The sequence below is a fragment of the Scleropages formosus genome, chromosome 3, assembly GCF_900964775.1.
Source record: "Scleropages formosus chromosome 3, fSclFor1.1, whole genome shotgun sequence".
In the NCBI taxonomy this organism is placed as follows: domain Eukaryota; kingdom Metazoa; phylum Chordata; class Actinopteri; order Osteoglossiformes; family Osteoglossidae; genus Scleropages; species Scleropages formosus.
The window spans coordinates 30,417,522-30,443,450 of NC_041808.1; the positions used below are offsets into that span (position 1 = coordinate 30,417,522).

Here is a 25,929-nt window from a genome sequence, read left to right on the forward strand (position 1 = left end):
ACTATAGCAGCCCCAACGTATACCTTCCACTTAGAATCTCATGCAAATTTACACCTGAAATATTTTAAATGATAGGGAACTGAAAAAGTGCATTAAATATTTAAAACAAGGACAAACATTCGCACCATATGATATTGCTTCTGAAATTTAAAGGAATGTTTGCAATATTCATTAACTGATCACAGATTAATACTTTTATAACTTCAAAATTTCTTTGTGAGCCCGTCTCTTACTTTCATAAATTTAGTGTTTATTGAACACATAGCCACCGCCTTTGAGGTGAACATAAATCTTGCACTTCAGTTGTGCCTGATCTGTAGCTGACCAACCAGCATCTGTACATCCACTTGCTTATTTATCTATCTACCTGTTTGCCTGTCAGCTTTACACTAAAATAGCAAATACTCGTGCAAGACGCACCTCAAAACAACAGCGACAGAGACTACCTTTCAAAGGAGAAGGAGAGAAAGAAACAGAGAGCAACAGAAAGACAAGGAAAAGATTTTTTCCTCACTCGCTTTCGATGTCACAGCGCCTGTGTGCATTTCCTTGGCACACAGCTTGGCTCACTCTGTGCACTGTTGCCATGGGAACCCAGCTGCAGTACTTGATTCAAGCTGTTTTGTAAACACTTTTGCAGTTCTAAGGTATCACCCAGCTCTGCACAAATGGATGGATAAAAACACACATCACTGAAGATATAAAATAATGCTTGAACCCCACTCCTTTGTTTTAAGATGCTGCTCAGTGGTTACATCTGAAGCATGGTCAAGCTTCTGATGCAAATCCACCAGCATCACTCAGCACCTTAAAATGGACTCCCGAATAGCTCTACCAGTAAAGCAGCTGGTTGCTGGAGCTTAGATCACATGAATGTGTCCTGGGGTTTGCCTGGACTTCTACTGCAGGAAGGGGAACAGGTTAAGTTGACCAGGTTACTTCCATCAGACCTGCTATGATCTGTAATTTGATGAATATGCTACTGCTCGAGCTGTATATAGTTCCCTCCTGATTTGCGTTCAAAGGCAGCAAGTGGTTTTACAGAGAATATATCTAAGCTTACCTATTTTAGATTCACAGCAATAATTGTTATAAACCTCAGACAGCAATAATATAACGCTAGACTGATGGGACTGCTCTGTCTTGGTGGCTTTGTAAGTGTTGCCAAGTGCCCAGGGGCAAGGTTATTCATCTGGATCAGCTACATAAAGACGGGGTGTTTTTCAGTAAGCAAGCAGTTCATGACAATTTACAAGGCCACATGTACGAGATAATGTCTTGGACACCCTGCAGAGTTAGTACACCCATTAAGGGACATTTTTACCCAACATGGCCTCCAAATGAGCACTCTGAACCTTTTAGTCTGGTTGTAGAAAACTATGCTGTTTCATTCCATTTTCATCCATATTACCACAATTTGCGTTGAGATGATGGCAAAGGAAGGCAACAGGTGCCAGCTTGATGCAACCATTTCATTTGCTTTCCTGTTTCAGTTTGGCATTTCTGAGCCTGGTGTATCAGGCCCCGTCTCTCTTGAATGAACTCTTGAAGCCCTCCGGAGAGGCGGGGGGCTGAGGAAAGGCACAAACTTCAGAGCTGAAATACCATTCCCAAAGTCCTTTTTACCTCCGGCTCTTGGCCCAGGTTTAAAGTAATAATAGAATAGTGTGATGAATAGGTTCCTCGTTTGTTATTTGTCAAGTTGCAGTATCGATCTGCTGGTGAACCATAATGATGCAACCATGGAGGAATATGTCTGCCTGGGGGGTGTTGTTGCAGACATGTTCTAAAATTCTGTCAACACTATCTGTTTGGTCCATTTATGAGACCCTTATCCCAGCCTCTGTGGGTCTCAGTTTCTCACTATAAGTCATGTCCAAACTCTAAGCATATGCACTGCACCAGAAAACCATTATTTATTAGGCTTAGCAAATGGTTTCATCCAATTTACCTTGCTTCCAACTTTATACTACATATTTTACTTAATCAATTCTAGTGCTGTTTTTCAACGTTAAAAAAAAAAAAAAAAAGCAGACCGTCCAAGGACTTGGATCTGCCACAATTTTCTACTTTTTATCTACTATGCTACCTGATGCTTAAACAGATTATGTGTTGACAAGTGTCAGCTTTTGGATTGAAGGACATTGATTCTAGACTCAAAGAGCATTACATTGTGTTGTCTGCATACCCAGGATCATTCCTTTACCATCAATCAGGATGTATCCAATGGCATCCAGAGTATGACATCTTATCAATACTCTCATCACATGTTTTACCATACCACACAAAATATCATATCCATACTTGCAAACTACTACCATACCCATATCCATAAGATGACTGCTGGCATCTCCTGAAGTGCAGAGGCATGGAGTGCAATGGATTGAAGGGATAAAGGTGAAAACTATGGAGTTCTTTCTCACCAGAGTGTTTCATGGATGAATTCCATCAGGGCCTTTGGGATCATCTGGACCTCACTGGGCAAAAATAAACACCAGCTGAATGTCCTGAGATAAGTTCTGACCTGGAGCACTCCATTACCTACAGACACTGAATTCAATGGGGCAAGAAGTAATGGGAGTGTCACTCAGTTCAGTCTCTGGAGTGCTAAAAATGATGCATGATAGTTTGCATGCACACGTATATAATATAAAAACAATGTAAAATGAGAAATGCAGAGCTAAGATGCTTTTCACTCTATATTCAATAGCATTTTACATATACAGAATAATATGAATTACTTTGAGTGCATGTAAAATTTTTGCAAAAAAAAAAAAAAAAAGATTGTTGAGGATACTGTTGCTCCTCATAGAGACAAAATAGGGACCGGAAGGCTGTCTGTAACTTCAAAGTGACGTTCACCTCTGAATCACAAGCTATAAAACGTAAACAATACAGACATGCCTTGGTATATTTATGGACTTGGTTCATAGGCCATAGCTACAATAAAAAGTGGCATGGTGGCACAGTGAGTAGTGCTGCTGTCTTACAGTGCCTGGGTGGTGTGAGAGGACGTGGGTTTGATCCCTGCTCAGTCCGTATGGAGTTTGCATGTTTCCTCCCACAGTTCACAGAGATGCTGTTCAGGTTTGCCCATAGTGTGTGAGTGACAGAGAGAGTGTGTTCTACTGATGGATGTATTGATGAGTGACCCAGTGTAAGTAACCTTGGCGAATAAGGTGTGTGGGCTGATAACACTACATGGAGTTCATTGGAAGTTGCTTTGGAGAAAAGTGTCTGCTAAAAAAAAAAAAAATGTAAGAGACTCAGTAGGAGGGCATGATGTCATCTTCAACTGTGGAGAAAGAGACTTAAGTAATATATGTGAGGAAAATACAACATGACTGAGATATGGATAGGATCTGTGAAAACGTGCATGCTCAGTCCAGTGTAAAATGAGGAGCATGGTGTGTGCTGGGCTCAAAGCCCTGTGTCACCATGAGGGGGTGAAGCACCCATGTCTGCATCTCTCCCTCATGCCCCACTTGGTGTGTGTAGCTGTGCCACCAGTAGAGTGCTCTTCGTCCAGATTGGACCCGCTGAACACACTCAACGCTGTTTCCACTTGGAGGCACCATGGCACCCGCCGCCCTGAATGACACTTACTGTGGATTTACCACATCTGTTACCTGCAGCGCACGCTTCAGGATCGCAGGCCGCCCGAGTCGGTCAAAAACCACACAGACGCGTGATAAAAAAGAAAAATTTAAAGAACTTGAGAAAGAATGCGCCTTTCCTCGCCGATTTTAAGTATTAATCGCGATTTTCGACAGATGTCTGAAATGACTAAGTTCTGCCCACCGAGGTCCAGTGAGAGCCGCAGTTGTTGGGGGGTGACAGGGCTATTCAGGGGACAGTGAGGAAAATCGCAAAAAAATCTACAAAAATGGTTCAACACCCGTCTTTGTCAGCATTTCGCACCGACGCTTCGGGGCGGCGGGGACCGACTGCGGGAGGGCGCGCGCTGCCGCTCCTGTGATGCGCGAGGAATCGGGCGGTGCGCTCCTACGTGCCTGGAGTTCAGAACAGACACAAACCCCTCGAAGACCCTACTGTAAGCGCGCGACGGGGTGCTACTTTCCCCGTGGTCCACATGCACAGAACACGTTCTTGTCCTCATATATGCGGAGGGGAAGCAATATATTTGCGAATCCCAGTCTTTCACTTTTTGCACTCAGCTTACGATAAACGGAATTCCCTTCACCATTTTTTTTTTTTTTTTTTAAATCTCAGACTCACTAGGTCAGCGCTAGCCGAAGGTATTTTACAAAGGATCGTCTTTAGCTGTGTTTCGCGCTGACAGGCCAGCATTCGTGTTCGCGTTGCCTCTTGGTGTTTGTGCGCGCGGGAGTGGCAGCGGCGGTGGCGCGGATCTGGACTCCCTCTGGAAAGCGTCCCTCTCCGACACCGCGCGCGCACACATATCCCCCGCTCTCTCTCTCTCTCTCTCTCTCTCTCTCTCTCTCTCTCACACACACACATAGACACACACACTGCGTGTTTCAGGAAAAACAGCTCTTAATTCGTTCCACGCGGCGGAACGGAGCTCCACCGAGGAACTGCGGCTCTGCGAGGTACTGTGCCGTTTCTTTTCTGTCATTTTTCACGTTTATTTTTCATTTATATGAATCGCCGCGCAGCGGAGGCGGCTGTCTTGCTGGAAAAGTGAAGTGGAACAGAGTGGGTGCCGGGGGTGGGGCGACCACCTGTCCTCCGTGGGTTCTTCCACGCGGACACTGATGTGGAAAAAGCGCATGATGTTTCCATGATCGGGAGTCGGCCGGGTTGCGTGCGTTGGCTGCGATGGTGACTGTAATGCCGCACAGACAGAGCCGACGGTCAGTGGATGCGCTTCGTCTCTTTCGCCGCGGTGCTTGTTTGTGCGAAATGGAGCGTGTGTGTGAAATGGACACGGCGCGTGAAACAGCTCACGTGAAGTGTGATGCAACGTTCATGTAATCGGCCGCTTTCCAAGAACGCGAGCGAACAAGGTTTACGATGCCGTGGTGGGAATGTGTGTGTCGTGCGATGCGCAGAAACGCAGTCCAGTTTCCCAGGTTAAAAAAAAAAAAAAACACGCGACGGGGAAAATAGTTGCTTTTTTTTGTGCGGTTTTTTCCCCTCACCGAAAATTCAGTGTTTTGAAAAGTAAACGCGCTGATGAGACGCTGCGTTTCAGAATATAACTCCTCCCGATTTCGAAGCTTTTAGACGGAATTTATTAGAAATAAATAAATAAATAAAATAAAATAAATAAAGAAATATGCACGAGTCGTGTGGCAACAGTAATCCGTGTGAGTCTCTCGCTCTCTGTCTCTCTCTCTCTCTATCTCTCTCTCACCCCCCCCCCCCCCACACCCCCCCCCCCCCCCCACACACACACACACACACACACACACACACACACACACACACACACACACACACACAGAGCGGAAAGAAGCGCAGTGCTGGGCGAGTCATGCCTTCTCGCTGTCATTTTGCCGACTCAGACTGTCCGAGAATTATTGTTATTGGTATTATTCCATAGGGAAGGACTGGATCTTCATTACCTGTAAGAAAACGCCTGGCCGCCACTCCATGCTGGGCTAGAATGCGCTTCAAAAAGCACCATGTGGAGGAAAGGAGCAGGAGCTTTCGCTCTCTATGTGGGTCAGTCTGACCACACAGGGCAGCACAGAGCATGTGGACATGGAGCAGGGACCGCGTGCTGAGTCGGAGTACGCTGCACTGCACCGCACCGCTCTGTCCAGCTCCTCTCACTGGACACTATCATCCAACCTTTCATTGACTTGCAAGGGACGCTGAGTGGACAGCAGGCGAGCACCCTGGCCGTGCAATCCGAAGGTTTCCGGTTCAAATCCTCCTTGTGCTGATGTGCCCTCGATCGAGATACCTGCTATGCGGTTTCCCTTGGGCAAAGGAGTCAGCTCAGTGATGTAGACGATTCTTTTTCAGTCTTAACTGTATGAGTCACTTTGTGGTGCGGATAAAGCGTCCCAGGTAAGTGCACATGAGCAGCAGTCGGGTGTGACCGTGCTCCATGGTTACCTCCCAGCTGTCACTTTGTGTGTCTCATCTATTAAATAGTCTTAATGCCAATGCTTGCATGAAAGACACATCTGAGAGGACAATTCAAACCTTAGTGGATATGAGGCAAACTTGAATGGATACATTAACAGTGGAAATATGGCCTGCTGTATGCTGCGGACGCATTCCTTCACACCTCTCCGCTATGGTGTTTTTTTCTCTGCCTGACCGAAGGATTTTTACTATGCTATTGACAGCTGGCAGCTGGCAGCTGTATTCCTTAAGGCCCAGGTCCCTGTAGGTGCCCTCCAATTAGTGACTGACGACAGCATGGAGAGAGCGAGTTGATTCAACTCCTCTCTGGCAGTGAGGGCCCTGGGGTACCTGGGCAGGAGAGGGAGGGTGGTGGAGGTGGTGTTGGTGGGAGGGGGAAAGGTAGTTGCTCATGGAACCTCAGCTGCAGAGAAAAGTCTGTTGAGAAGGACTTCCAAGCACAAGAAGCTTGGTGTGAGGAGAGGTGCTGAGGTGGGAAGGGAGGAAATTGAGGTGTTGAACTCTGTCACAGAGACTGCAAATATGTGGACTCATCCAAGGCATGGAATCAAGGAGAGAGAGATAACTCTTACATAGTGATAATACACAGAATCTGTGACTTCTATAAATGAAATAAGCACATGGGACTCTTACTATCCTTCCAGGAAGACAAAAAGTGCAGTAGAACTTAGTGCTCATCATGCTTCTTTCTGGACAGAACCTCTGGAGATCCCACCGTCGAGGGAGGAGATGGTTTCAAGGCAGAGGAAACCAAACAGCCAAGTGGTTTGCTGGATCAAGTCTGGGGTCCCACCTGCAGCTGAGCAAGCTTTTCACCCTGATCCACCACCTCTGCCTCTCGAGAGGGGTGGGCGTGCATGTCAGTTCACTGCCCACACACTCTCATCCCATGCTTTTGCTTTGTGTTACAGTGCCCCACTACTGCCAGCTACTGCCCTGCAGTTCACTGTGCAGACATCCTATCTATTCCGACCCTTCACGAGCAGTATACTTGCCAGACAGGAACGTGAACAAGTTACCTATGTGAAGCAGATGTAGTCCTTCTTGCCAATTGAAAGGGCATCTTTAGCATAAATGGAATGCCTAGAAGGTAGTACTGTCTTTTTCTTGATGCCTCAAAATAGCTCAAATCTAGAATTTAATGCTACATAGGAAATGTTTTTCTGAATATTTCCAACAAGACTCTTGCTAGATATGTGTCATACTATGGAAGATCAGTGCCCTTAAGATTCAAGTGACACATGTGAAATATAGAGATGTGTCAGGCTCAGGGTTGATTACAGATGGACAGGGAGTGGGTTTGTATCACTTTTATTTACTCGAACGACTGTAAAACAAATACAGAAAAATTGCTCTCGGCTATGAAAGGGATATTGCCTTCAGAAATTTTTCTGATTTAACCCCAGTTTACTTTCTCTTAAATTGCTCCAGCTTAATTCAGTGTGATCTTAAGCTCCATAACCACCGCTTAAGTGCTCTTAATCATCTGCACCTATCCATGGCTCATCTTAAAGAGTCAACACTTGGGTGTGTAGAGTTGACATTGTAGTAGGGTGTGGCTTGTGCTAGTCGGCTGCCTGCCACAATATCAGTAATTAATTGTTTTCTGTTTATTTATGTCAAGTAAAAGGCTGAATATTTTATAGACAGTAATGTGTTGGCATCACCAGGTTGCCCTGACCTGTTGTGGTTTTACGAGCCTACTTGACCCTACAGTTTGATTCAGTAGGAAAACCTCCTGCTTTCACCCTACTCTTGTCACCATGAGCCATCTTGCAGCATTTCCAACAGTTTTTTGTTTTTTTTTTTCCTGAAACATCTAATTTCCACACATGTACAAACATTTTCTTCCTAGTCCAGTGATGAGTGTCTGCCGCCATGGCAGATTGCAGAATGAAAAACAATCAATATTGCATCATGGGACATGCGGTGCTCTTACTCATCTAATTTGCATGCATTAGCATGCAACAGCACTGAATGGTGTTTGCCCCCAGAGCGCACAGACATTCTGAGCGTCATGGTTCCTCCGGAAGGTGACGAGCTTCATGTGCTATGCCTCTTGTTTCTTGCCAAGCGTCAAAGGTTCAGCTTATTTGGGTCCGAACCTGGATTCAGTTGCCTACAGATAGCAGCAGGGGTTGGCGCTTTGCTCAGCAGTTTTTTCTTCCTTTTGTAACCATTTCTGGCACAGAGGAACAAAACATTTGCATTGGTTTGTTATTATCATGGAATGATGCATAAGAGAACTGTGAAATGGCACAAAACATCTATGTAAATACATGCACACACCATGTGCCTTTGAAGCCTTGGTGATATTAGAATAAGAGAACATTCAGACTGCATAGCGGTAAATGACAGTTCACTCAGGCTTTTCATCTTCAAGTGATAGTTGGAATAAAACTTTTTCAGGCACAGCATGGTTCGGTGTGAAAGTGTCAGTTACATCGTTCCTTGTGAGAAAAGGCAGTTTGACCCATGCGTGTGTTTCTCTGCGTGCTTTCATGTTTATACTCCACCTGCACTTACAAGGCAGTGAGAAAGAACACATGAAGATCAAATTAAGTGCTGCTGTTTATTCCCTGGTCCCTCCTCATTGGACGATAAATAATGTCTGATTACACTTACAGTGGGGGAGCTCCTAATTACCCTCATTACAGTAATGAATCAATGGGGGGCTGACGACACTAGGATTAGGTCTTGAAATACTTAGCAGGCCTGAAAGTTGGCAGCAGTAGATATTACCCTTTATTTTCTTATTTGCTCACTACTTCACTCATCTGTAAATTCAATCTGGGTTCTTTTCAAGCTGCGTGTTTTTGAAATAACTTGTGAGCACCTTGTACGGTTCTTCTTGTGTAGAGCACACTACATCTTTGATTACTACTTTAATACTAACAAAGCTTATGTAGTTTGTCTTCATTCAGAGTTAGGAAATGTTTCATTACACTTGGAGTAATAGGGTGTGAAAGGTGTCACTGCATGAAATGATGATTAATAAAACTCTTTCAAAAGGTCTCCTTGCAGTGCACCAGTGGCATCTTTGTTTGTGTTTTTGGTACGGCTCTGTGAGCACTGCTCACACCTTGACTGATCAAGCTGTTCACAAAGGGTGGTCCTATGGTCTTATGTATATATTTCTGTTCACATATGTATATTGGAACTTGACACAGTGATGAAGCCACTTTTACTCTATGCTCCGCAGATTACTTACCTTGATCCCGGGAAATAATCTATCTCATTATAGGAGCTCCATGACCGCTGAAAAGTAGGCCACATCGTATGGTTGAGGACCGAAATCAAAAACTGCATTTACTGCTGTTATTTTGCACAGATGCATCTAAAGGTGGAATGGTGCGTCTTTCCGCTAGGATTAGGGAACCTGTTAAAATATTTTGTTCCTGTGACATTTTGACATGGAGTGTTTTCATTCTTGCTTCTCAGCTGGAGTGCCATGCCTTGACACAAAGCTGTGACACCAGTCTAAATGTTTGTCCCTTAGACTCACACGCTGGCAGCCGTGAGCTGGGCCACTGCAGTAGCACCGCAGTGATTGACTGCGAAAGCTCATTACCGTCCATTTAAATTGGCAGCTGAAGCTTGGATGTGGCACAAATGTGCCGATCGCTACGACAACCGCAGTGCGCTGGGATGTAGCTAGTGACAGTGCGTGGGGGGCATGTTGTTGACACTGTTGATAGTAACGCTACCGCGGTGACCGAAGGTACCAGCTTTAGCGGGACCAATGTTTAAAGTGACGCAGCAGCTGTGACAGAGATACGAGCCGTCGCTTTGCAGCAATAGCTGTGGCGGAACCAAAGGAACTCCGAGCAAGGGGCAGTGGTATGGGGGGGCAGGGGTGATCGGTGTAATAGTTTGTGACGATGTGGAGAAAAAGGAAGCGGTGGAAGCTTTCATAAGACAATGAGTGGGCTTGGCAGTAATAAGGTCACGCACAATCTACATTTATGTGATGCTTTTCTCCAAAGCAACTTACAATGTTGTTACTTACAGTTATTTACCCAATTATGCAGCTGGGTAATTTTACTGGAGCAATTCAGGGTAAGTGCTTTGCTCAACAGTACTACAGCTGGAGATCGAACCTGCGACCTTTAGATCCAAAGATAGTAGCGCTCACCACTACACTACCAGCTGTCTATCTAGTGGCACAATTTATGTATAAAAATGATTTTTCATGCATATAGTCTCTTTTACATTTTTAATAGGTTATTGGGTTAGGACTCTGTTAGGGTATGACACAGTAAAATAGGTCCTTTAAAGTTATTAATATTTTCTTCATGACACAGTTTTGTAATTTTGTATAGAAGGAAATTATGGTGGTAGGAGTGTGTGGCATATGACCTGAAGCAAATTTCTCACTTTTCTTCTTCTTGTGGAAATTGCATTTTTATGTCTTGTTACGCCAGGCCATTATTTGGGTTGGCTTGTTGTCTGGGAGAGCTGTTGTGCTATTGAGCAAAATGCTCTGTACAGTTTCAGAGAAAAATACTCACGCGTATGAATGGATAAAGCTGTGAAATGTTTAAATAGTTGTGTGTAAAAGCATCTGCTGTGCTTTTGAGCAGTTAAACCTGCATTCATTTTGTAGGTGTAGCATGTTTCAAGTATCACTATGAGGTAAAGACTTTATTAAGATGAAAATGAATGTTTTTAAGGACTTTTCATGTAAATATGTGAATATTTGGTACAAATCATGTGGTTTTCCTCGCTGAATCTTTGGGTAATTGCAGCAGTAAGATTGCAATTGCATGTGTTTGCAGCTCATTTATCGTATGCCTGAATATCCTGTGGATTTAGCAGATTTAATACAAAATACAATTACCACTTATTTCCAATTATCCTTTCTGCCTGAATTTTCTCAGATGCTTCTTTTCTACACGAGTAACAGATTTGCTTTGTGTTTTATATGCAGCATGAATAGTATTTCTGTTATCTTTGTTTTCAAGGGAATGGCATGACAGATTTGGTCCTATTATGGATCTCGCTTGACTAATCAGAATTAAAATGAACTGCTTTTAAAAGTGTAATTCAATTTAAGTTTTTATAAATTTGGTTTTTATTAAAAGAGTTACATAATACATGAGTGCATAAAAACCTTACAGAGTGAACAGGACACTTAAGATTTATAGGCACAGGTTCAGAGAGCAAGTTTCAGTGCATCAATTTTTCCATACTGTGATTATTCTATATAAGGTGCACTTAATTTCATAAAGATAGGCATTTGGGTGAATATGTTTTCTGCTGCAAAGTTCATTGTGCAATAGCGAATGGCTTTTTACCCATAATCTGTGTGCAGGTGATGGTGCTGCTGAGTCTGCCGTTGTTCCACTGATAGTGAATTGTCTTTCATAATTAGTCATTTTTGTGTTTTGGGTCATCTTTGATGGACGAATGGTTGCCATTGTTTGTCGAGAGACAGACAACACACCCAGTTCGGTGGTGTGCGGTAGTGTTGGCTGGAGAAACAGGCCCCCTCCAGCCATGGCTGACTCAGGGTCATTAGTGTGGTCGTGAAAACTATTCTACATAAACAGTGCCTGGCCTTGCTGGGAGCTTGCCTCTGCTTGTGAGCATCATTAACGATCAAATATCTAAAATAAAAAAATATTTTTTTTGAATACATTTTCCGAAGGGCTGAATTTTCTGCTGCTTTTCTTTTATGGGTGATTTTTTTGTCTTCTTTTTGAGTGACAAATCCAAACCTCTTCACGTAGCCTGTGTGAGGTGACCCGTTGAATGTACTGCAGTGGAATTGCTCGAAAGGATTTATTCTAAGATTGGGACATTGAGCTTCGCTGATGGTGTTAAGCAGCTGTCCTGATCTGCATGAGTTTCGTTGTTCTGCGTGTACAGACAAGAGATTCTCCCTTTACACATTATTGTTAAGCAGCTTTTGCAGACTTTTTAGAGCTTTCTCGGTCCTGCTGTCAGAACCGGAAAGAGCTTCTGCACTGCCCGGTGCCTCAGCTCGTCTTTGACAGCCCCATTTGACTCTCAGTATTATGGAGAAGTCTGAACCACACTGTAATACAGCACCTTGCTCTGTTTCTTCCAGCACCGCAGAGAGCTCCCACATTGCCTTGTGCTTTTCCCTTACATCCACAAGTCCTGCTTGAATTTCAGCACCAAGGACAGCTCTCAGGCTGTCTGGCTTTTGGCCTTCAGAGGCTTTCACTTTCAGCACCATGGAGAGCCCCCTCCCAGCAAGGTCCAGCACAGCAGCATGCATCCCGTTCCACATCCTGCTACTCAGAGGTGAGGCTGCTCCCTGAGAGCACATACAGAAAGGCGTTGCAAGCCAGGCCTTTGCCTTGGAGATAAACCACACTGTCATTTCGCAGCCATGTTGAATAGTACTACGTTCGCCTGTGACTGCAAAGCACACCTTGAAGGCTTTTAGATACAACATACAGCACAGCCTTCAATTCACATGTTTCTGTACAAAGACAACGCATCAGAAAAGTGACAACTTCGCCTTACACGGCGCTGAATTTCAAATACATTTTACTCGATTGCACATTACTTTGTCTCACGTTTTACTCTTGGTTCCTGAAAAGTTCCCATTCACATGTGTTTTCTGCTTGGAAGCATGTAGCAGCAATAGTGAAACTCCAGATTGTGTGATTCTTTTTTTTTTTTTTCCCCCACAAACTGTCCATGCTTCCGGTATTTATTCCATAGTCCCCCAGCGGTCTCTAAACTGGGGAGAGTGCTTGTAACAAAACTTAACAAGAAGACAGCCTGTAAATCATTGCAAAAGCATATGTGTGCGCACACGTGCAAAAAGCAGTCAATATTAGTATCAACCTGCACCCCATCTTAAATCTAGTATGTGAAAATTCTAAACAGTGCACTGATAACACTGGCCTCCATACCCTTTGGGTCGAGTGAGATTTCGATTTTTCCGACCTCTAAGCTCAGAGGCGTGAACTACAAAAGAAAATTAAAATTCAACAAATCAGAGTCTATACATGATTTGTATGGAAAACTCTGTGCCTTTTTCATCTCTTCTTAAATGAATTGATGGTTCACGCAGTGGTTTACATCCCTCAGGAAATGAGTTAACGGGAGATGTTTTAGCTTGAGGAGCTGTGCAGAAAATTATATCTCTGTGTCCTTGGGGACTCGGCTGCACTCAAAACTTTTTTGTTCTGGCGAAATATTTATGGCAGGCTTCCCTTTATTTGCTCTTAAGAAAATAATAAATGTTGAGGCCCATTAATAGCAAGTGGAGACATTATATCTGTGATGTGTGACATTCTGCACAGCAAGGATTTTTTTTACTTTTTTTACATAAGCCTTCTTTTTCATAAATTAGAAGTGTTTTTCAGAGCCTCTCAGATGAATTTTTTATTAGCTTGACTCTAACATGAGCTTTCACTGAAAATATATGGCCCGGTCTTCCATGTCGGTGTGTAGATTTTGTTCTTTACCCGATATGTATGGATCTGCTGGTTTGCTGCGGTTGCAGCCCGTGGAGTTGATGAAGTGCGGTTGAGACTGATAACGACGGCACGTGAAAGTCCTCAATGCCACTTGTGACTGGCTGCTGTTAACTGTCAGGTCAAGTCAACAGTCAAACACCTCACTGCCTCCCAGAGTCCTGACATGCTAGATGGTGTGTAAAATTAGACTATAGTCTCCTCATTTTCTGAACTGGGGGCATGAATCCTGGAAACAAAATCCTTTGTTACTGGTTCAAAAACCCTGCATTCTGTAGCTAGTTTGAAGCAAAACTCCTTCTCCTCTTTCTCCTCTTTCTGGCTGTTCCAGCTAAACTTCAACTGGAATTTACATTGAACACATGATGATTACATTAAACTGAAAATTCTTGTATAAAGCTCTCTTTGGTGTCCATAATGTTGGACCAAATTAATGTTAACCAAAGAGTAATTAGTGTAATGATAGTTTTTATTTTTGTCTCTTAAAAAGAATGGTAATATTAATTATTTCCAGTCATTAGCCACTTAATTGTTCTTAACCCTTAAACGATTCCATACCAATTGCGTGTTTCACTGAAACTAAATACAACACAAATTTATTCTGTCCTGCTTTAGTTGCACACATGAAAGGCGACACATTTTGTTAGCACAGAAGCACATTTAGCGGTTGTGTAAAATTTATTTTGTTTACCCATAATTTAAAAATGATAGAGTCCTCATCTTGACTGTTCATTTTAATGTGTTTTAAATCACGTGTCACATTCTGCCAAAATCCCAATCAAGACTGAGTAATTATGAGCTCATCTGGAACTAAAACCAGCGCATCCAGAGGCCTTCAAAGACCGGGATTCAAGACCTCTGTCACTGATGATGCCACCTGCAATGCAGCAGTGGATGGTGCTGTACTTATGATACATAAATGACACTCTGTGGGGGCCAGTACTACATGTACACATTGCTTTCTGAGGAGGCATCATATTAATATGCAAATCCATGTAAATATGTGCATCTTAATATGCTATCCAGTGAAATGGGTCAAGGCTGTGGTCACCTGGAGAATCCTGCCCTGCACGGCTCAGTGAAGGTACACCACTGCCACCCGAGGCATTACTTGTTGATGCCTGCATAGGATTCTGCAGTCTCAAGTTTTCAGCCAGTATAGGATTTTGAAGTCATGTGGGTTTGTCTGGAGTAATACATTCTTTTACATTCTAGAGACCTCTTGGCATTTTATTATTGCACATGAACAACTTTGAGATGGCATGTTTTTTACCTCTGAACAATATTTAATTCAGAATGAAATCATGTTTCAGTTTTCCTTTCGTCTCTAATTCTCATTTAGAAAATCGCTCTAAAAGTGTTGTCACGCATTCTCTGCGAAACTAATGACTGCCATTTCAAGAATAAATACCCCAAATTCAACTTTACTCACCTGCGGACTGAGACACATTTTGAACTGATGAAATGTATTTGCAAACTGTTTTCTATTAAGTGAGCTTGCGCATGAAGCAATAAAATGCTTCATAACACATTGTATCAATGAAAAACACTTTATTTTTCACTGTAATATAGACCTAATTTGCAATGACTAACACTGGTTTTAACTCTTGAGTGATAAAGTGCTTTTTTTAATGCCTGTAATCAATATGACATTATCACTGAACCATCAATAGTGAGAAGGTCTGGGCAGTTACTGGGTTGACAGATCTGATATCATGGTATACTCAGTATTATACAGACTTTTCAACAGTGTCAGAGCAGGATGCAATGGCCAAGCTGCTGACAGCCTGTGGCAGGTTTGTAGATGTAGGTGACAAGCCAGTACAGGGACAAAAGACAAAGGAGGAAGGGGAGGACTCATCCTTCAGAGAAAGACAGCCCTAAGATTGTTTGATGCAGCTCCCCCCCTAATAAAAAGCCAGCCCTGGCACAATGGCACACAGAGCGCCTGAGCTCATTAGCTCTAACAGGGTAGAATGGTTAAGGGGATTATCCTGACATGGATTAGCAGTGTACATTTAACATGCAGGAGACCAGCAGTGAAACAGGCAATGGAACGGGGAACCAAAGCCCTCCGAAGCTCTGAACTGAGCATCTGAGAACTCCTCTGCAATTTTTCAATAACAGTGTTGGGTCAGCAAATTGGATGAGCAGTTCAGGTTGTCAGGTTGCTTCTGTGACCATAATTAATTTAGACTAATCGTTATTTAATAATTCATTTGCATATAATGTGTTATTTTTTTTTTTTTTTTTTGCTGAGCTTACAGCTTTAAACATTACATACAACTGGATGGTGTATTGAAAGAAATTAAGATGTAACTTAACATTAAAATATAGGTATGACTATGGGGCTTAACATTTCCGGTACTGGTGCAGATTCCTAGCAACGCTTTGGCTGTAAAGTCGATTTCATTTAACAAGTGACTGACCAGATAATGTTTCCAAGGTGGGTACTAGTTGTGGTCAGTATTAAATATTAAATTCAACTTCATTGTTGTTCTTAAGTGCCATCAACTCAGTGTTGGCTCTTACCAGTCACATAGATAGAACGCCTCCCTAATGTTCTGTCCACCACCTGTGTCCTCAGACTGGAAGTGCATCTGTTGCTTTTGAGAGTCAATCCATCTCTTTGTTAGTTAACTTCTGAGTTTTCGTCATTACCATCTTTGCAAGAGAATATGATCTTACGGCACAACCAAAGTACGATAATCTCAGTCTTATCGTGTATGCTTCCAGTGAAAGTTCTGGCCTGCTTTGCTCCAAGACCAATCAGTTTGTTTGGCTGGGTAGGGCAGCTGGTAACGTAGTAATTAGAGCTGTTGCCTTTGGACCTAAAGGTTGCAGGTTTTAATCTCCCCTCTGACTGTAGTACCCTTAAGCAAAGTACTTACTTTAATTTGCTCCAGTAAAATTACCTGGCCGTATAAATAGGTAGATAATCGTAGCCTCCCGTGGGCTTGGCCGGGTCCTGCTCTCTGGTGGGTTTGAGGTTCGAGTCCCGCTTGGGGTGCCTTGTGACGGACTGGCGTCCGGGGTGCGTCCCCTCCCCCCTCCAGCCTTTTGCCCTGAGTTGCTGGGTTAGGCTCCGACTTGCCGCGACCCCACTCGGGTCAAGCGGCTGCAGCCATTGTGTGTGTTTGTGTGTGTAATTGTAGTCACTATAAGTCAATCTGGAGAAAAGCATCAGCTAAATGGATAAATGTAAATGGCTGTCTGTGGTGTTCTTATGTCTTCGCCAGCTCTGGATTCCAAGGAATCTTATGTTTTTTCAGTAACCAGCTTTCACATCCATGTAGTGTTAAAGGTGTTGAGAAACGCTTTGCGTTATAGTCATTAAATAAACACGTTGTCGTCATTGTTGCCTTAAAAGCTCTCTCTTGCTTTTTCATTCACTCCATGTCTCTTTGTTCTCATACATCTCTGCAACGCTTTACTCTGTGGGTGATGGTGCGGTCATAGATTCCTGTAACAGACGGACACTTCATACTAGGTCATCACAAAAATCAGTGGTATGCAGTGACATTGGAAAGCATTGCACTGGAGGCTTGGAAGTGCCCAGTGGTTGCAGTTAATAGGCAGCTAACACTGAAGATTGTTACTGCTAGTTGGCTTTGTGCAGAAAGCAGGGGAGGGGGGGAAAGGGTGGATGTAATTTCCGCCCCACTAATTCACAAACACATCCAGGGGCAGCGTGACCCCCAGCAGCAGGAGCACAGCCACTGAGAGCAGAATAGGTAATGAAAAAAACTGTCGCACCTCTGTAAACACAGCAGAGGAGACCACACGCGCTGTCAGAGCTGGCCCTGCGAGAGAGAAAGGCCAGGATTGAGAGACGGGCAAAATGCAGGGGAGAGAGGGACATGGAAGACAAAAAAAAAAAAGATGGGAGGAATGTGACACACAGAGAGAATGAGCAATTCTGAGTCACATTACGCTGCCACAGAACGTAGGAAGCTTTTTTTTGTTTTTTTCGGTTTCCATACAGTAGCACACAGGATAAGATGTTAAAACCCTTGTGATAAAGGGTTTTAAGCAGAGCATTATTAACTATTCAGGAGTGGCAGTGCTTTTAATAAATAAAGCACTGGTGAGAGCCAGAGAAGAAATAGGTTAAAATTCTCCCTGCTATATGCAGCGTATGTTGTCCCGGCAAGGCAGAAGGACGCTGCAACAAACCCATACGCCAGCAAAGACGTGGGACGTTGTGCTCCGATGCAGCCTGTTGCCGCACTTGTGAGAAATAACGGGATTGTCCTTAACCAGGCCGTCCTACAGTGCCGGTTGCTATTCAGCAGCGTTGGTGCTCACTCTCCGATGCACACGACTGAAGTTGGACTTTTTTGAAATCCTGCGAACCCACCTCTGGCACCTCCCCGGTCTCTTTCTACACGCTTCTCTCGCGCTGTTGTTCCGTGCCTTGCGCTCTCTTCACGTAGTAAACAAGAGCAATTTTCTATAATTTGTTGCGTTTTTGCTGGGTACTTCACGGCACTTTCTTCCTCAGGATATAACAGAAAAATAGAAAACTCAAGCTGCCAGTATTTAGAATAAATGCAGGAATGTTTACCCATATACACGAGAGCGTGCATATTGCGAGTGATTGTACTGCGCTATTGGTTTGAAGGCGTCCCTTTTCTTTACGGATTTCCCACTTCTTAATGGCGCGTGTCCCCCCACCCAACACACACAGTTATTGTCAGATTAAAAGTACACAAGGACCATGTAATGTAGTCACATTCAGTTTGACTGTACATTCATCATTGCTGAGCTGCAACCCTCATCAGTGGGGCGAAAGGGACATTTTTTATTTTATAAACCAAGGGTGCAGCTATTTCTTCAAGCATCGTGCTTTACGATTTTTTGTGTGCTTTTTGGCTTTTGGCTTTGTTTAAATTTCTTGCGTGCTGGCGAACCGCACTCGCGCGTCCTGCTTCTCGGACCAAGTGGAGGAGCCGCGTGAAGGCCTTCCGTTGACTGTGAGCTATGGTACGAACCAAGAGTTTTGTGTATTCAGCCCGTGTGTGATGACACCTGGTGCATGTCATACCTTGTGTCTTTCCGCAGCGCCCATCAGGACTGCCAGTAGTCATCATTAACAGAGAGTCCTGGGGTGAGAGACCTTTTAGCTTTACCTGTCCTTCTTCATTTGACAACTGATTGGCATACGCTCCCTCTCACACACACACACATAGACTCACATCTTCTAAAACAGATTTATGCATTCTCTCATACTATCACGCAGACACACACATTCTCACACAGAAAGCCCCAGAGGGTGCTGGGTGTTTAGTCATTCCAGTCCAGTGGTCCTCAGTTGATGAGAGGAAGCAAGGCTTTATCCCTGGTAGACGGCAAGCTAATGTCTCCATCAGGGTGAGAGCGAGAGGGCTGCATATAAAATACACACTGGCTCTGTCTCTCTCTCTCTCTCTCTCTCTCGCGCCGACACACACAAACACGGACGCGCGCACACACACACACACGTGCATGCTGCTCTGCAAAGCTGAACGGTAGCAAAGGGATTTTTGCTTGGGTGTCTCCACCTGATAAAATATTCCACTCACTGGGAACAGGGTGAAAGGTTGCAAAAGGAGACATGTGCAGAGCTATACTCAGCTTATCCAGCTAAACTGATTGTTCACTGATCCAACAACTTTATTAGATTGAACGTTGTGCCGCGGCTGTTGCTGTACAGCGAAGGGGTGGGGGTGGGGGGACTTGCCAGTTATTTTCAGATGCTCGACATATTTTAATAAGCTACTGCTGTGTCAGAAAACAAACAATGCTGCTCATGTTCTACAGCTGCTGAGAACAAGACACTGTGCAAACTGGATGGTGACGTAGACGCGCCTTTTGCCATGTGGGTTGTGGTGCCAGTCCTGTAACCCCAGTGAGTTCCTTGACAGGTCGCTACCTTGGACGCAACACGTCTTCATGCCAAGACTTAAGACAATGTGAAAAGATCCAAATTTGATTTGTTTATGGCGTTCTGCATTAACAGGGAGCAGCAGAATCCGTTTATGTTGCCTCCGCTGGGGATGTGGAGTTGTGATGAAGCAGATTGCAGATGGAAATTTCTGCGAGTAGCTGAGAGCCTCTGCAGCACACAACCGTTCACAAGTAAAGGTGAAATGCTTAACCTTGTGTATAACGCTAAGCCCAGCAGTGAAAGAAAGCACCCAGACCTCATTTCAGGCATGATAAAGATCACTTAGTCTCTGAACTGTATTCATAACCCTGATTACTGATGGTTTTTAAAGTCTGTTAGGTCGTTGATGGGGAGCTGCAGTGGAGCATGCTTGTACTGTTCTCATCAAATTAATTTTTTCCTTCTCTTCCATCACCACATTCCAACATGCTTATGAACATCTAACACTCTGCAAGTACGACTCTATCGTTGTGTACGTTTTGGATCATTCAGAAACATGACCTTATAATACAAGTGTGCCCAGATATTAACCTTTCTGATTAAATGTTGTTCGATGTCACGGCCTATTGGAGAACATGCCGGAAGCTGTTAATTGGGTGTGAGCAAGCAGAGCTCGGAGACGCCGGTTAGGCTTTGACACGTTGAGATGTGACTGGGTGTGAACGCGGGACCCTGTTGGCCAGGAGAGGTGTGTGTTACGAAGCCGACAGCTTCGCTTGGCCTTGGAAACCAAGGTCTCATGACATTAAAAAAGAATGCAACATTTGGGACAGGGGAGGTGTCAAGGCAACCTAGACTTGAGCTGCTGTAACAGCAGTTAAATTTCACTTCACATACAAGCATCATTGAACTTTCATGGCTTGGTTTCTTAAATCCAGAAGAGGAGAATGTGTCTTAAGTCCAGGTTGGCTGCATGTCAAGGAACACACACACACACACACACACACACACAGTCTGAACCACTTGTCCCATTTGGGGTTGCGGGAGCCTAACCCGGCAACGCAGGGCGTAAAGCTGGAGGGGGAGGGGGACACACCCAGGACAGGATGCCAGTCTGTCGCAAGGCACCCCAAGCAGGGCTCAAACCCCAGACCCACTGGAAAGCAGGACCCGGTCCAACCCACTGCGCCACCACACCCCCTCCATCGTCAAAGAACAAGTAATTGAAATTGCACATGGTCAAAAAGAGGAATGGTTTCCAATCTAGGATCTAGGGTAGTTGGTAATGTAGTTGTTAGAGCTGCTGCCTTTGGACCCAAGGGTGGCAGGTTTGAATCCCACCTCCAGCTGTAGTATGCATGAGCAACGTATTCACCCAAAATTGCACCAGTAAAAACTTTCCAGCTGTGCAAATGGGTAAATAATTGTAAGTCGTGTCAGAGAAAAGCCTCAGCTAAATGAACAAATGTAAATGTACCTCGCGCCCAGTGGGTCCCAGATGGGCTCCAGACCACTGCGACCCTGATCAGGACAAGCAGTTATTGAAACTGGATGGATAGAATCGAAATGGAAGTTCGTCTGCTCTGTCAGACAGCTGAATTGCAGAAAACAGTGACCCAGTGCATGTCATTATGATAGTCTGTCACTGCCAAGGATCTGGTGGTTGAGCATATTGTAAGGGGGGGAATGTTGGTTTGGTTTAAAGTGGCTGCAGCAAATCTTAACAGAAATGGCATTTGAAATAGAAAAGGGCCATTAATTACACTCTGGATAAATGAGGGATGTAATAAGATGTGGGTCACACAAAGAGCTTAGGATTTTTTATCACTGCTCATTAGGCACTGTAAACATTTGCTTGACGACTTCTTCTCAAGGAAGCTTTTTCCTGCTGTGGAACAATGCCTCACAGATTGTGAATGATGAACTCCCTTTCCCGGGGGCCGAGATAAAGTGTTCATTACAAAGGCCTCTCTAAGTGATGCCACAGAGCACAGAATTACAGGCTATCTGCAAAGAACCTGTTAGGATAACATTCTGCATAACCTGAAAGGTAATCTCAACAGCCGAGGAGCTGGATTTGATACCGAAAGGTTTTAGGTTCAAGTCTTTTGGGGTACATGCAGAAAGTTACTTAACCTGTGCACTTCGAAATGTTTCGGTGTGAAATTTTCAAACTCTAAGCAATGTCTGATGTTTCCAAAGCATCTAAATCATGGAATGTTTAGTGTTTTTTTTTTTTTTAATTGTTTGGATATTTACATTTACATTTATGCATGACGATGATATGACGACATTGGTGTGTTGGTTGCATTATTACATATTCGTTTAAGGATTTTTTTTTATTTGATACCCAGCAGTTCAATAATTTTCCTGCATTTTGAAGGAGTAATTTTTATTCACAGTTAGACTGAAGGTTCGTTTTAAACTCATAAACAGCTATAAACGCATTGTTTGTTTTCTTAATAAGCACAGTAAATTGATGTTGTCGTGAGCAGCAGTTCACACTTTTCCAAACCACTTGACTTAAATAGGGTCATGGTACTCTGGAGCCTCCAAAGCTGTGAGGATACATCCTGGATGGGATGCCAGTCCATTGCAGGGTAATGACACACACACACACCCACACGTTCATGCTATGGACAATTTAGTATCATCAGTGAACCTGCAACACGCATCTTTGAACTGTGGGAGGCAACCGGAGCACCCAGACAAGACCCACACAGACACAGAGAACAAGTAAACTCCACACTGAGACTGAGCTGGTTTTGAACCTATACCCAGAATGACCGCTGCACCACCATGTAAGCAGCAGCTATTAGAGAAAGTTTTGTGTAATAATGGCCAGCTTTTGTTAAACTCTTGATTCTGTCGCGCGTGTTGCTTATAAAACAGTAAAAGTGTTTTTACTGTACGTAACAATGTGAGGCCACGACATGCTCCATGTGCAAAAATAACTTTTTGTGATTAAAGCTGCTTTGCTGTGATACTGCAGGCACATCTTTAAAAACCACATCAAGCCTGAAAGCCAACAGCCCAAATACAGATGGAAAGTGAGTGATTGTGCCACATTTACTAAAAGGTTATTTACTTGTTAGCTACTTACTTAAATTTTACAAAAAATGCATATGAATATGGACATCAGATAAAATGCAATGTCTGAAACTGCAATAGATGCTGATGAAGAATCTGTCATTTATAATTTCTTTCCACATCCAGTTGGTTAAAGTGACATCATCTGAAGACAATAAATCGAATGTGCGAAGTACGCAAATACCACGTTTTTACAGTCGTTGGTCAAATTTGACATATACTATTTTAGCATTCGTGGGATATTCTGGGAACCTTTCAGTGACTCTCATCCTCTTGCTCACCCCCCAGCCGGCCATCGAAAGTGATGGGGTAAATGCTTACGAGTGATATGTCACTTGGAAAGGCCAGCGCCAGTCACTGACTCCCAGCCATGTTATTGATGCCAAGGCTCTTCGTTACGCACATCCATTAAGCGCTGTTCTTGGCCATTTCCATCACAATCCGACTCAGCTGGCCCAGGTCCAGCTATCCCAGTTCTGCCCAGTCGGCACACTCTCTTTGAAGGAAGATGCACGTCTAAAAGCAAATAAGTGATCTTTTTATAAGGATTATTGACTAGTACCCTTTTGCACTTTTGAAGTTAACAGAACTGAACTATTGTTACACACTTTGGTGCTGGATTTGTACCGTTCACACATGGTATTTTGCGCTCTTGGGCTACTATGTATGGGCTTTTTCACGTACTGCAGCTCTGCCGCACAAACGGCAGCATATGGTAGCCGCACACACACAAACATTGCACACACGGCTGGGTCTACATGGGGTGCTCGTCGCAAGCTGTGTGAGCGACGAGACACCCACTCACAGGCATGTTTAGCTGACTCCCGAAAGGGGCACGGTGGCAACCCAGCTGACCTTGCAAATGCAGACAACAGCTAGCTTATGAGACACTGACATACCCCCAACCCCCAAACTCCTAAAACCTCCAAATGAGATTGTGCTGATCTTCTGCTTCAGGATCCTGAGACAGATTTGGCAAATGTGGGTCACCGAACAAATAGGAATGGGTATGCTGTGCGCATTTTAGTTGAGGCACACGCTTTTGGAACAGACTGAGGAACATATAATGAGAGTCACTGGGGAAAAAAAACCTCCCTAATATACGACACTGATCTGATTTAGGTTATATCAGCTTATGAATGGTCTGGTAAGGGATCATTGATTAAATACTACAGAGTGATATATTGTCACACTGCTCCTGGAGGCCTTTTTCATGATCTTTGCTGGACCATGTGAAATGTACAGCATGTCCTGGAAGTGCGCAGCATCTTGAAATACTTTGCATTGTAGTGGAAATATCTCAGTGTTCTGACATCATTACCGAAGGCCATCTCTAGGAAGGCAGTAAACCCTCACATGACTTTCCCTCTTATTTTCCCACCAGTGAAACAATTGGTGTTGGGCATTAACCAGCAGACCGGGCCATTTTAAGAACTGTGAGAATACAAATGTTTGAGATCAGTGAAATGTTTCCAGCCATGCACATAGTCTGTGTCCTTCTAAAATTTGCAAAATGTTGGTTGATATGGTGCGGTGGATGAGGTGGTCATCTGCTGCAGTGTGTTGTCCATGAGGTCTCCAGGTGGGACTTTTTCCCTTTGCTGTCAGTGAATGGGCCCACATGGCCCATGTCTATATCACTTCCCAATGAGTCACCTAGAGGCTGGCTGTGTGAAAACAGGGAAACGGTGGAGTTCAACTCCAAGCCGGCCGCCTCCAACTCCACTAAGTGGAAGCGACAGTAATGAACAGTGCAATGTTTTTTGCTGCTGAATACAGTAATAGATTCCAAGCAGAGTCCGTGTTGCGTACATGAGAAAGGAAAAGCGTGCGAAAGGGAAAAAGAGTGGACGGGAAAGGGGGATGGATCAAAATACAGAGAGAAGAAGAAAGAGGTTGTTGCCAGGGACAACGGCGTGGAGGCTCGCACCAAGGCTTCGTTTCAATTTCGACTTAATTTTCTCTCTCTCTTAAACCCTTGTTTGATTATATCACCGTTCTTCCTCCCTTAGAAATGTCCCTCTCCTTCCTCTTCTCTCATTTAAGGTAATCTTCTCAAGTTTTTTTTTTGTGAGACATTTAGCACTCTCAGGCGGGCTGCCTTCTGTCTTTGCTGTGATCCTGTCTCGCTCTTCCACACGAGCACTCCGTTGTTTCCTCTCTCGGAGTCTCTCTCCACTCTCCCCGGTTGGGTTTCCATTATCGCTCCCCCTCTCCTCTTCATTTCTCCTCATATCTCTGTCCTGTCCTGTTTAACGTTCCCACTCGCATTTTCCTTCCCACTGTGGGTGAGGATTTGACTCTTACTCAGCGCCGCGGTCCTGTGGCAATGTTTTCTAGCAGTTTCTACGCCGTGATTGTAGGAATATTAAAAACAAAATCTCATTTGCTTCCATTTACAGACTTAAGAAGTGGCGGTAATAACAAGCCCGTGACTTGTCACCGTGATGGTCTGATTGCCAGCTGTGCAGCAGCTACTGCGCCCACCCCCTGCCGTTTGAACCGTGCTGTAGAAATCCTCGTGTGATTTCAAAATTACATCTGAATTAATTTCATGCTTGGTGCATTTCCTAGGGGTTAAAGTGAATGCTAAATGTCAGCAATAATGTTAACAGCTCAGATTATGGTACTTGTGCCGGGTAATTTCATTATTAGTGCGGTATATATGTGCAAAAGGATGTGCGGCGTATGTAGGTCATCAACTAACACACAGTGTTGATATAGCGCACAATTATATCCGAAGCTGCTGGCATAACCATATGTGTGACTCTCCTGAAAAATATTCCTCTGTGTTCTTTTTCTGCAGAAGTCTCTCGTTTCTAATTGGCCGGAAAGGGTCCCACGTTCTCTACTCCAGGGGGGCCGTTGCAACGCACGCCAGCGGAGGAGCAGATCCCATGCGCGGTACGCTCCAGTCTCCTGTATGTCGTTTTACAGCTGGTTCTAAAGCATGGTGGTCTGGAAATAAGACCCAACATAGCTCCCTTGGCGGATCAGTACTCTAGAGTCCTCCCCGAGTGAGGGAGAGGTGGAGGAGAGAGGGCAAAATCCAGGTGGGAGTAAATAAAAAAAGAAAGAACAGGGAAGAAAGTGAGAGGTCCGTCACTGAAACTGGACTCTGATTGGATGTCAGATGTCAGGTAAGCAGACAGTCTACTTGCAAGGTGTGACAAACTGTTTGGTCGGGCACCCAAACACCAGCGTGAGTTTAATGACAACACGACAAAGCAGCTGAAAATAGTTTTCATTTTATAGCCTTGTTCTGGTATGAAAAATTTAGTTATTTGGCAGTTTAAAAATTCATGTGTTGTTTGATTATGTTCTGCTTCTATTCTTAGTGCTGCTTTACAGCGTTGAAGCTCAAGTTGAAAAGTTTTTTTTTTTTTTTTTTTTTTAAATCACAGCAGCTTGATAGCTACCATTAAT

At 44.0% G+C, this 25,929-nt stretch overlaps 1 protein-coding gene across 10 annotated transcripts in view; it reads left to right on the plus strand.

Annotated features, from left to right (window-relative positions):
• Positions 1–4,236: 4,236 nt before the first annotated feature.
• The window catches only part of LOC108925945 (protein phosphatase 1 regulatory subunit 29-like), a 71,435-nt gene continuing 49,742 nt past the window's right edge, over positions 4,237–25,929 (plus strand). For 5 of the 10 annotated variants that reach the window (XM_018738323.2, XM_018738317.2, XM_018738325.2 and 2 more), the window contains exons 1-2: positions 4,237–4,574; positions 25,310–25,643. The gene's annotated coding sequence lies outside the window, so the exon portion shown is untranslated. Of the gene's footprint in view, positions 4,575–5,918; positions 6,004–6,781; positions 6,944–25,309; positions 25,644–25,929 lie in introns of those variants that run through there. The other 5 variants (XM_018738320.2, XM_018738318.2, XM_018738321.2 and 2 more) reach the window with 5 other exon arrangements.